Here is a 12,465-nt window from a genome sequence, read left to right as displayed (position 1 = left end):
CCTTCCTGGGACTCTCAGGACCCTCTGTTTAAGAATGCCATGGGGTTTCTTGGTGGGGATGGGCAATGCTGGGTATTTGTTGAGGATCTGGAGGGGTCTGGGTCTTTCTCCAGCCCTTCATTTTCTCAGATCCTGGCCAGGTTTCTAGTCCCTGCATTGGGTTGCCATCCCAGTATCCCAGCAAATGTCCAGACTCCTGTCTCTCTTGACATGTATTCTCCAAAAGTCACCTCTGTACTGCCCAATGGCCATCTTGGCATGTCTGGTTTCCCACGGGGCACTCGGGCTCAGCCGACTAGGCTATTTGCAGGGCTGACTGCACACTGTATGCACCTGGTGTTTCCACTGGTCCCCATCCTGACTGGCTGGGGCCCAGGACTCATCGGTTGGTGAATATTTTGAATATCATTCCTAGTTATTCACCTTTGATGCTTGACTTTGGGAAACCAATGGTCTAAACGTTTCAGAGCTCACAGCTTCAGGGACTGTCTGGGCTCTGGAAGGGTGCCTTGTTTCAGACGTGCTTTGTGGAAGTTCTGTGCCGCTGTGTTTTGTGTGGCCACGTGTTTGCTTCCTGGGATTTGGGTGTCTGTGAGCAGGTCCCGTGGCGTCTGTCTCAGGGTCCTGTGTCTGTGTCCCTGGTGTGATCAGGGTGGCCTGGTCCTGCACAGCCCTGAAGGACAACAACATAGAGGAAGATGTGCTTCCTGTGGAGGACAGTCCCCATGAGCAGGGGCCAACACGGCTGTCACTGGGGGCCTCTGATCCTCTAGCACCTGCAAGTGCCTAACTCACAGGGTCAGCATGGGAGACACGGGAGTCCTCCGTAAGGTTGGGGGACAACAGAGACTGCCATCCTCCCCAGGGCCACCAGTTGGCATCTTCTGGTGGCACTGACCAGTAGGGGCTCTCAGGAGGGAGGGTGCTTGGCAATGTGGGGAGCACGGTGGTCAGTGATGGGAAGGAGGCCAGGGGTAGCAAAAGACCCTGAAACCTACTGTCTAAAATACCAATAGCGGCTACGCTGAAAAAAAACTGGACCAAAGGTCTTCAACAATGCCAACCCTCTTTCCGTTTGGGGATGGACGCAGTTCCTCCTGCTGTTTGGTTAGAGCGCCCTCGTGTGTCTCTGTGTTCTCATGCCACTGGGTCCCTTAGAGGCCACACAGAGGCAGGATTGATGAAGCGCCTGCTCCCAGGGACTGGCCCTCTTCCTTCTTGCTTTAGAGGCTCTCTGTGGGCTCTGAGGACTGCTGAGTGTTTCGTGGTGTCCCAGGAGCTTGCCCCAGCAGCGTTCTGTATGCGCCTGAGGAGGTTCGCATCTTCCCTGAGAGGCAGGTGCTCTGAGACCTCGGGAAGCCTGAGACTCCAGAAAGGCAGCTGGCAGGAGCCACTCCCCTCCCAGCTTCCTGCTGGATGTCTCTGCCTACAGGGTCTGCATTGGCTGAAGGAGGGGAAAGATCACCCACGAGTCCCTTTCTCCTCTTCCTCCAGCCGGCATGGGTCCTGCTCCCTCTCCACCTCCTTCCAGGTCTTCACTCAGTCCCACCTGCTCTGCTTCAGAATCCTCCTCTCGGTTGAGTTCTGTCATCTCTGCCCCACTTACCTCTGTTCTGCCTGAGACTAGCCCCCCAGTTCTCCAGCCCTCAGTTTCCTTATTTGTAAAAGGGGAAGAATAACGTTTGTAAAAGGGGGAAAATAACATGTGGGATTTTCAGAGGACCCTGTGAGACCCTATGTAAAGTCTATAGTTCATAGCTGCTAAAAAAAAATGGACATTGGTGCATTTTACCACTAGTATATCCATTTCATCAATCTCCGTCTCCCACTCTATTCTGTCAGCTATGGAAGGTATCCTCTCCCTTTCAACTTGTCACATGCAATTTGAGCACGTACGGAATTGATTATAGTGTCAGATCCTTTCCTCCCCCAGCCTGGCTGTCTCAAGCTGGGACCGTGCCTCCCACCCTCACTTCTGGTGATTCTTCTACATTCATGGTTCTCTTAGGGCTGGCGTCACCCACCAGAGTGTTTGGAAATGGTGAAGGAGAGGGGAGGGCATTTTGGTTGCCACATAACCTAGGACACCTCGGCATTTCAGGGATGGGGCCGGAGATGCTGACCTTCCAGTCCACCAACCTTACAACCTCTTGTTCCCCCAAATTGCAAAGGGTGCCCCCGCCCAGAATCACTGGGCACACTTCTCTGCAGTCCCACAGTTTTGCCTTAGACTCAGTTCTTCCTTTTATTTATTTCTTTCTTTTTTAATACAAAGAACACGTGTATTTCACTCCTGTACACATTTGAGAAGGGTCTCCCATGGAGCTCTGTTCCTAAGATCCAGGCCAGTAGAGGCTGAGAGAGGAAGAAGAAAAAAATGGTTCCACCTAGAAGCTTCTGCTCACATTTAAATGGCCAGAGCAAGTCATGGCCTCACCTAATTCCGTGGAAGTAGAGAAGTGCATTCCTACTGTGTGCTTGGGAGAACCTGAAATATTTGGTAGATATCATGCTCGTGACTACTCAAGTTGGTTTAACATACATCTGTAGCTTGTTATGTTTACTCAACAGTGTTTTTGACATGCCTCCATGTTGATACATGTAGGCCTAGTTCACGATGAATCAGTAAGCCAGACACAAAAGAGTAGATGCTGTATGAGTCCAACATACGTGAGTCTTTTTATCTCTAATTAAACTCGCCTTTCTTTCTTGACCTCCATTTCAGCAACTGATCAATTTATTAATTCATCAAGGAGGAGGATCTGTTTAATCAGTGCCTTTTGGGTGTTCTGTGCCAGAAAATGCAGTGGCCCATGGGAGTTAAATGTCATCCTGCCCTCAAGGTGCTTGGGGACTACACCAAGGTGGCAACACAAGACCCAGTGCTAAGGTGGGGATGGCCAGGGCTATGAAGCTCACAGCAAGGGAAAGATGCCTGGGGGATGGAATAGCCAGAGAGGGCTTCCCAGAGGAGGTGGGGCCAGGCCCGGAAGGGCGGGCAAGACCCAGACAGGTGGAGAGGAAGGTTAAGCTGCCCAGCAGTCCACCTGCTACAGGTGTGATGGCAGCTCCTGTACCTGATCAGTGAGACTCACTTCCTCTTGCCTTGAGCATTCTCCCTTGCTGGCGTCACCCATCTCCTTAGCTTCCAGCCTCATCTCTGTGCCAACATTGCTACATCTGGGTCTCCAGCCAGGACCTCACCCCTGAACTGCAGACACTGGTTTTGGTGCCTCCTGGGCATTTTTGCCTGGGAAACACAACACCTCACACTTAGCGTGTGCAAACCAAGCCTTCCACTTCCCACCAACAGCATCTCCTTCCACATCCAGATCTCAGGTGATACACCCAGCCCTTCACACTCAGAACTTTAACATTGTCTTGGATGCCTTCTCCCCCTTTCCAATTAGTCCCCCAATCCTGGTGTCTGCATGAAGTAGTCAGTGACTCAGTGTGGTCTCTTTATTCCCTCTGCCACTGCTCTGGCCACCCTATCTCTAGAGTTCCAATGTTGGTACCACTGAGCATCACTAAACATGATTCTGCCTGTGTCATGCTTTCCTCCAAAGCCATCTGTGGCTGCCTCACCTACAGGATCCAGTTTAAACTCAGTTTGTGAGTGCTGACCTCAGAATCTGACCTGCTCCTGTTGCCCTTAACCTTTTGCTGCCTGCTGGGCCCTGCCATTGTCAAATCCTACTCAGCCTTCAAAAGCCAGTACTCAGCCCTGTTACTCTAACAAGCCTCCCAAATCCCTCCACACTCTGTAGTTCTTTGTGTTACTTCTGTCATAACCCTGGTGCTAAGATCCATTTCTGTCTCCTCCCAAGTCCCTTCTTGGGTAATGCTTTGCACACACAATGCATCAGTCTCTATTTATTGCACTAGTTTCCTGGCACATGGCCCTCTCTGCATTTCCCATCACTTCCACACCTGAACAAAGCCCGCATTTCCCAGGCAGCCTCTGGGAGTGCCCATCAGGGATGTGATGGCTCTCTCACCCAGCACCCGTGCATTTGCCTTGGTTGTTTAGAATGGCTTTTTGTTAAGCAGTGTTGTTTCCACACACACGAAGTTATATTGTTTCTTGAAGGTAATGACTATATTGTCTTAACTCAAGTTCACTTGTCGCAAGGAAAGCTGGGAATTCAGCCCAGCGGGCTTACATGGAAGAGGAAGAGACTGGAATTGATAGGAAGCACCTGGCTGACCAAGCCCAGTTGGGTGGTATGTTGTTGGGGCTTAGGTCCGAAGGGAATGATAAGTTCAGATGGTGAGATCCCAGGATTCCATGCCACTTCCTGCCTGCTGCAGGACTCAGCTGCTGCACCTCCTGTGGGAGGGCATTGGCTCCCATCCCACCTCACCTACCTCAGTACCTCACTCCAGCCATTGCCACTCTCTTAGGCCATTCAAGTTAGCATACCCAGACTTAAGGTTTCCACCTTAAAAACATTTTGACTGAAGGGCCATATTGCCAGATTTCTCTGTTTCCTTTAAAGAAAAACCCCATAAGAAGTTGACCGTGTTCCTCACCTCTGTATCTTTCCTCCTGGCTTCTCTCAAATCTATTCAAGGTGGGCCTTTGGGCTCCTCACACCTCAGAAGCTGCTCTTATCCAAGTCAATGGTGACCCTCACCTTGCAGAAGTCAGTAGTCAGTTCTCACTTCTATTCTTTCCTGAGCCATCAGCAGCATTTGACACAGTTAATCCTTCACTCGTCCATGCAGGACTTTGTCCTCTTGGTTTCCTGGACACTGTCTGTTTAGTGTGTTTTCACACTGCTATAAAGAACTGCCCAAGGCTGAGTAATTTATAAAGAAAAGAGGTTTAATTGACTCATTCACATGACTGGGGAAACCTCAGGAAACTTACAATCATGGCGGAAGGTGAAGGGGAAGCAAGGCACCTTCTTCACAAAGCGGCAGGAAGGAAAAATGCATGCAGGAGGAACTACCGAATGCTTATAAAACCATCAGTCTCATGAGAACTCACACACTGTCACCAGAATGGCATAGGGGAAACTGCCCCCATGATTCAATCACCTCCACCTGGTCTCTCCCTTGACACATGGGGATTATGGGTAATTACAATTCAAATGAGATTTTGCGTGGGGACACAGGCAAACTATATCACTGTCTTTCTTGATCTTCCTCTTCCTTGACTGGTTGCACTTCCTCACCATCTTCAGTGAGTCCATGATCGCCTTATTGCTGAACCCCCATGTGGCCCAGCCCCAGGCTCCGTGCTCTTCCTCTAAACTCAGTCCCATGGTGATCGATACACCATCTACGGGTTGATGACACTCAGACCCTTATCTCCAAGGCCTTCTCCTCTGAACTCTGGGTCATACATCCAACTTCGTATCTGGGAGGGGGTCCACCTGCACATCAGTGAACCCACCCTTTGTCCACAGCACAGTGCATACTGGAGAACTGTGACTCGGGCCTCTTTGACATTCCTTAAAGAAATTATTTTAAAAGTTTATTTAATTCAGTATTATTCCAGTTGAAGGGGTTACATTTTTAACGAATGTACTTTTATATCTCATCTATTTCTATAGCTGAATTAATTTTTATCCAAGTCTTAAGAGTTCATGCAGTGTACGCACCACGTTTTTTTGACAGTGCATTCATATGTTTTGAAGTGTGTGTGTGTGCCTGTGCATGCGCACACATGCCTGTGTGTTTCATGAAATAGTAGCTTGGAGAGAATAGTGTTAGTTTTTAAAAATCTAAAGATTATTTTCTTTTCTAATAATTTTTTACAAATCCATTTCTCCTTGGACTTTGAAACCCAGAAGTGTAGCATAATTTTCAGCCTAAATGTCTGCTCTGTCTTGTCCCATTTTGCTGTGAACTCCAGATTTAGAGTTATGTCTTTGGGAATATTTGTTACCTCTGTGTATTTATTGGGGAACAAATTGATTAAACTATGAATTAAGTAAATGGTAATAAGTTGGAAACTTTTGGATAGGTGTGTAAAAAATAAAGACAGTAAACTACTCTAAGAACCCAAACAGGAGCAAAACCACATACCACAGGAGGGTTGGTGGCATGGAGATTGGGAAATATATAACATAGGCAGACAAACTGTGCCCATGACCCTCACTTGCTGCATATCTCTTTAAAGTCTTTTAAGTGGTCAAAGATTGGTGTATTAGTCAGTCTTGCATTGCTATAAAGAAATACTTAAGACTGGGTAATTTATAAAGAAAAGAGGTTTAATTGACTCCTGGTTCTGCAGGCTATACAGGAAGCATGATGCTGGCATCTGCTCGGCTTCTGGGGAGGCCTCAGGAAACTTTCAATCATGGCAGAAGGTGAAGGGAAAGCAGGTGCGTCTTACCTGGCGGGAGCAGGAGCAGGAGCAAGAACGGGAGGGAGGCACACAATTTTTAAACAACCAGATCTCAGAACTCACTATGGTGATGACAGCATGGAGAAGGGATGGTGTCACCGCCCCCCCAGGCCCCACCTCCATTACTGGGGATTACAATTTGATGTGAGAGTTAGGCAGGGACACAGATCCAAACCATATTCTGGGGAAAGTCATCTTCTGAAGGAGAGTGGCAAAGTCACTCATTCAGTTAAGCGAGATGGACATTCTGCACAGGCAGTTTCATTTTTCTAGATACTTGGGCCCAAAGCCACTCTGTCTCACATCCTTAGCAAATCCTGGCAGCTTGGCCCTGAAACCGATTCTAGAATCTGCCCATTTTTCCCCACCTCTGGGTCAAGCCACTGGTAGCTAACATCTGGGTGATCACAATATCCTACAGTCTCCTGCTCCCACCTTCCCCAGTGTGGTCCGTTCTCAGCCCAACAACAGTGATCCTGTTAAGGTCCCCACACCCTGCTGCTCCTATGCCGTGTCCCCCAAAGCCCTCACAGGCCTGCATGTGCCGGCTCCAGCTCCTCCCTGACCTCTGCCTATGGCTCTCCCTCTGCTCCCTGGGCTTTGGCCAAGCTCTGCTCTTTGTAAGACAAGCTTCTGCCCCAGGGCCTTTGCACTTGCTGTGCTCTCTGCCTGGAGCCCTTTTTCCAGAGACTCCCATGGCCCGCTCACTTCCCTCCATCACCCTTCAGTGAAGCCTTCCCACACTACCTACGATGAATTTGCATACTCCATGGCACTTCTTACCCCTTCCTTTCCTGCTTCATTTTTCTCCAGGTATTTACTAGCTTGCTTCTGTTTCCTCCACCAGATTGTAAGCTCTGTGAGAGGGCAGGAACTATGTTTTGTTCATTGCTGTGTCCCCAGTGCTGAGAATAGTGCCTGGCACATGGGCAGTGCTGGGGAATATCTATTAAATGAAGGAATCTTCCTCCAACCTGCTCAAGATTGTCTGAGACCTTGGGTGAGAGGGCAGGTCCCTGAACTCTACAACTCTTAGAATCTGGGAGCAGAATTGAGACTCTGGGTCTCAGGAAGGATCAAGGACACAATCAAGGCCAAACCAGGCCAGTGAGAACCCATCCATCAGCCTGAAGGCAGGCTTGGTCTGGGGAAGGTGAAGTCAGATGGCCTCTGTTATGGGGCAGGCTCTGGGGTTGGGAGCCAAGGACTCTTCCTTGCAAACCATTCTGCTCTGCAGGTGTTCAAGGTAAAAATGAAATACATAATGCCAGAAAGGGCTGGCTTGTGGGCCACCGGCTCCCAGGCCAGGGCCTTCTCTGAGCAGAGCCTTTTGTGTTCTAGAAGCCGAGAGAATGGGTCCTGGGTTCTCAGCTCTGGATGAGGGACTGCTCTTCTCCTGGGGTGGGTCTCGGCTATCAAGGCCCTGCCTTATTCCTGAGGCCCAGCACCTTGCTCTCTCTTTAATTCTCAGGCCTTTCCCCAGAAATGTAGATGTGCAGCTCTGAGCATGGCCCAATGGGCTGGGGAGTGAAGTGTCCAACCCCCATCACATGAGCCCACGCTGGGCTTTTTCCTCTTTTTCTTTATGCCTCCAAATCCTGTTGCCCCCTTTCTCCTGGGGAATATAACTCAGACTTTGGGAAGGAGGTAGTGGTTGTCAGGGCAGTGGGGAGAACAGGATCCTGAAAGCCCAGGTGAGACATCAATGGTTTAGACCAGGAACATGGCAGCGAAGATGGAAAGAGGAGCTATAGGACTTCTGATGGCTATGGAGGCTGAGAGAGAAGCCTCCACTTGAGACTGACTACCGTATTTCTTGTAGTAACCACTAAGTGGATGGTGGTGCCCTTTATGGGGTGAGAAGGGATGGAGGAGGGGAGTGAAAAATAGGTCTGGGGACAGGGAGATCAAAACTTGGTCATGTGACTTTTGAGATGCCAGGCCAAGTGGAGATGTTCAGGGAGACATTTGACAATTGAATAGATGAGCCTGGCCCTCAGAGGAGAGGCCTGAAGTTGAATACACTCTTGAGAGTTGTCAGTGTATAGATGCGATTTAGTGCTATAGGCCAAGATGGGGCCACCTGGGGGGAGGTGGAGAAGAGAGAAAAGAAAAAGGCATCCAGGACTGATCCCAGGATACCAGCATTTCAAGGGCAGACAGAGACACTGCTGCAGAAGAGATTGAGGAGGAATTGCCAGAGCAGCAGGAAGAGACCCAGACAAATGTGAAGCCTGGAAGCAAAGAAAAGAGAGTGTTCAAGGAGGAAGGAGGCTCAGCCCGGTGAGGACAGGCATGTGGCATGTGCCCATTCAACAGGGCCCTGTGCAGATGACTGGTGACTGATGGGAACTGTTTCCATAGCAATGCAACCCTGATGGTATGGGCCGAAATGAGGAGTGGAGGTGCCTGTGTAAGCGTTGTCCTAAGAGGCTGGCTGTGGAAGAAAGCAGCACAAGTTGGGGAGGTGGTGCCTGGAGGGTGTGTAAGCTAGAGCAGGCAAGTGTTTGAACCCAGAGGTCCTCATGTGTGTTTGCTGCAAGGAATGCCTTCTAGCAAGAGGCAGGTGATGATACCAAGGAGAGAAGGGGCAGGGGGCAGGAGCAAAGCCCTGGGGACCTGCGGGGGCATTGATGAGAAGAAGACACTTCCCTGGTCACGATAGGAGGAAGGGAGGATGCTGGTTTGGGGGTGAGCAGTGGGAAGGATTCTCTCAGCCCCATTCCAGGCCGCTTTTCACTATTCCAGGCCACCTGTGGGCTTGAGGACTTCACTCACCACGGGTTTGTGAATGGCCGTTTTGAAACCAGAGGAGAAAATTTCTGTACCCAGGAAACCACTTAGACTCTTGGAAATGTTATTCCTCCATAAAGATGATCCTCCAATAAAAATCTCCAGTGTTAGTCTAGCTAGGGTGACTGTGCTGGCCTTCTGGATTTCCTCTGAGGACTCAAAGGACTTCCCAGGGAACACTCACTCCAGTCATCAGAGACAACTGATGATGTGCTGTGAAACCCAAGTCATGGATGATTAAAAAATGTGAAAAGCGAAGCGGAAAGAAAAAGGCATACTGATCATTGGGCAGACTGAGTGTCTCAGTATGCTGGACCCAGAACCCTCCAGAGCTCTGAGACCTGTCAGGGAAGATCTCTTTGCATCGTATTAAAATTTAAAAGGAGACTTTTTTTCAAGCGGGTACAGCCTTAGGTTCCTGGGTAGGGGGGTCTCGGGCAGCCCCTGGTAATCCCCTGAGAGCTACAACGAAGATGTAGCATCCTCTGGGCCTGGACACTGTCTGCCTGGATCCTGGCCTCTGTTTCTGTCCTGGGGAATCAGGCTGGGCTCCCAGGAGGAAGCTGGCTTCTCTCTGTCTCTCTCCTGTGGGAAAAGCAGCCTCTTAGGCCTCTTAGAGAACAGAGGCATACGTGCTCGCTTGCTCTCTTTCTCTCTCTCTCTCTCTCTCTGTGTGTGTGTGTGTGTGTGTGTGTGTGTGTGTGTGTGTGTGTGTCTTTTGGTTTTTATCAAAGTTACATATGTCTGGAGTTTAAAGAGTCAAATATTTCCATAGGTTTTGTTGTGGGAAGCAGCAGTACTCTTTCTCTTTGCTCCACATTTTCTCCCCGCCCAACCCCCACCCACCCGCCAGTCACCACTCCCAGAAGCAGTACCTTTCATCTCTTTTAGCGGATTGCCTTGGTTTGCCATATCTCTACATAATGTGCTCTGGTTGCCCGTGACTTGGTTTCTCAGCTTCAGCATTATCTGTAGGCTCCGAAGCCTTTCCCCTGTTCGCATTCCACCTCCCGCCACCTCCCCATCCTCTCATTAGTGTTGTATCATAAATGGCACATGTATACATATGTAACAAACCTGCACATTGTGCACAGGTACCCTAGAACTTAAAGTATAATAAAATAAATAAATAAATAAATAAAGATTTGACCCAAAGAAAAAATAAAAATAATAATTCACAGCCAAGCCATAAAGTGAACCATGATTACTTTCCTTTGCTGTTTTCACTGTGTATAATCATGGTATGTATGTGTGCTTAATTGCACTTCGTTTTCTATACATTTGTTACTAATTCAATCCCAGATTCCCACCTCACCCAAATTTCCCCTCAAGACGTTGGAGGTGTTCAGCGGCTCCTGACGCTCTGTGTATCCTGTCTTGCTGAGACAGGGGATCCGCTGAGTTGTCTGATGGCTCCTGACTGCCCTGGGGCTCCCCTCTCCGTGGTGGTGCACTCTTATCCAGCGAGCTCCCTCCAGCCACTCCCGGAGGTCCTCTCTGCCTCCTGTATTGGGTCTCCTCTTTCCGGAAGCTTGGGTCTTCCTTTTCCTTGGTTTCCATCCTCATCTTACAGAGACCATCCTTCAGTGTGGTCTTCTTCAGAGAAGATGTGTGAGAGGGAAATACTTTGATCCTTCATATATCTGAAAATGCTGGAAATTGTCTTTATTCTATTTTGCAGTCGATTGAAATCTATGATAGAATTCTGGGTTGGAAATCATTTTGCTTCAGTGTTGTGAACACATTGCTCCATTGCCATCTAGCTTCCTGGGTTGCTCTTAAGAGCTCCAAATCCATTCTGGGTCCTGTTGCATTCTTTAGAGTCCTGTCTTAGAATCTTCTCTACAACCCTAGAACATGACATCTCACAGTGATGGGTCTTGGTGTGGGTCAGTTTTCTCACTCAGTGGCTCCTTCGGTCTGGTAAGTCTAGAACTTCTGCTTTAAGAAAATGTCTTGAGTTCTTTGATTATTTCCTCTCCTCTGTTTTTTTCTTCTCTCCCTCTGGAACTGCTATTATTGAGGCCTTGGCCCTCCTATCTGTTTACTCTGATTTTCATACCCTCTGTCACATTTTCCATTGCTTTGTCTTTTTGCTGGATTCTCTGAGTACGTCCCTCCATTTTGTCTCCATCCATTCTATTGAGTTTTTTATTGTTGTTGTTGTTGTTTAAGATGGAGTCTTGCTCTGTCGCCAAGCTGGAGTGCAGTGGCATGATCTCGGCTCACTGCAGCCTCCACCTCCTAGGTTCAAGCAGTTTTCCTGCCTCAGCCTCCCGAGTAGCTGGGACTACAGGCACATGCCACCATGCCTGGCTAATTTTTTGTATTCTGAGTAGAGACAGGGTTTCACCATGTTAGCCAGGCTGGTTTCGATCTCCTGACCTCATGATCCACTCTCTTCAGCCTCCCAAGTTTTTGATTTCTACAGTCACATTTTTAGTTTTCAAGAGTTTTTTTTTCTTGAATGTTCCTTTTAATAGTATCATATTCTTGTTTGATAGACTCTACTATCTTATCTTTCTAAGGCTATTAACGTTAGTTGTTATTAATGTTACTCGGTTTTTTTGGCTTTGTTCTTGTTCTGTTTTTAGGTTTTTCTCCTGCGTGGTTTCTGTTTCTCTCAGGTGCCCCTGTATTGTGTGTGTGGTTGGTCTCGTTTCTCAGACGTATGATAGCCTTTGGTGTCTTCTCATGTTTAAGAGTGGAGGGGCTCAAAGATGATTGGAAGCAATGAGTGAGGCTCTTTTGACGCGAGTTCCCCGTAGCTGCCTGCCGGGGCTGTTTCGTCAGGGAGTCTTCAAAGGCGGTGCCTTTCTTCTTGAGCAGAATCAATCCCCAGGAAGGCTCAGTCTCCCTCTTGGAGGTTGAAGGGTCTACTTCCCACGTTCTGGAAGCCACAGGAAAAAGTCAGGGAGGAGGAGAAAAAGGAGGGGTCTCTGCAGCCAGTCTGCATGCATTCCCACTACTTTTTTTTTTTATTATTTTTACTTATTTATTTATTTTTGAGATGGAGTCTCTCTGTCACCCAGGCTGGAGTGCAGTGGTATGATCTCGACTCACTGCGACCTCCGTCTCCTGGGTTCAAGAGATTCTCCTGCCTCAGCCTCCTGAGTAGCTGGGATTACAGGTGCATGCCACCATGCCCAGCTAATTTTTGTGTTTTTATTAGAGATGGGATTTCACCATGTTGGCCAGGCTGGTCTCAAACTCCTGACTTCAAGTGATCTGCCCACTTCAGCCTCCCAAAGGGCTGGGATTACAAGTGTAAGCCACTGAGCCTGACCCCCACTATTTCTTTATGGCACCCC

At 48.7% G+C, this 12,465-nt stretch overlaps 1 protein-coding gene across 2 annotated transcripts in view; it reads left to right on the top strand.

Annotated features, from left to right (window-relative positions):
* The window catches only part of HIVEP3 (human immunodeficiency virus type I enhancer binding protein 3), a 409,424-nt gene that overhangs the window by 345,250 nt on the left and 51,709 nt on the right, over positions 1-12,465 (top strand). The window lies entirely within an intron of this gene.

This window comes from Theropithecus gelada, chromosome 1 (genome assembly GCF_003255815.1).
Source record: "Theropithecus gelada isolate Dixy chromosome 1, Tgel_1.0, whole genome shotgun sequence".
In the NCBI taxonomy this organism is placed as follows: Eukaryota; Metazoa; Chordata; class Mammalia; order Primates; family Cercopithecidae; genus Theropithecus; species Theropithecus gelada.
Note: the sequence above shows the minus strand (reverse complement) of the source record. Positions and strands in the feature narration are given on the sequence as shown.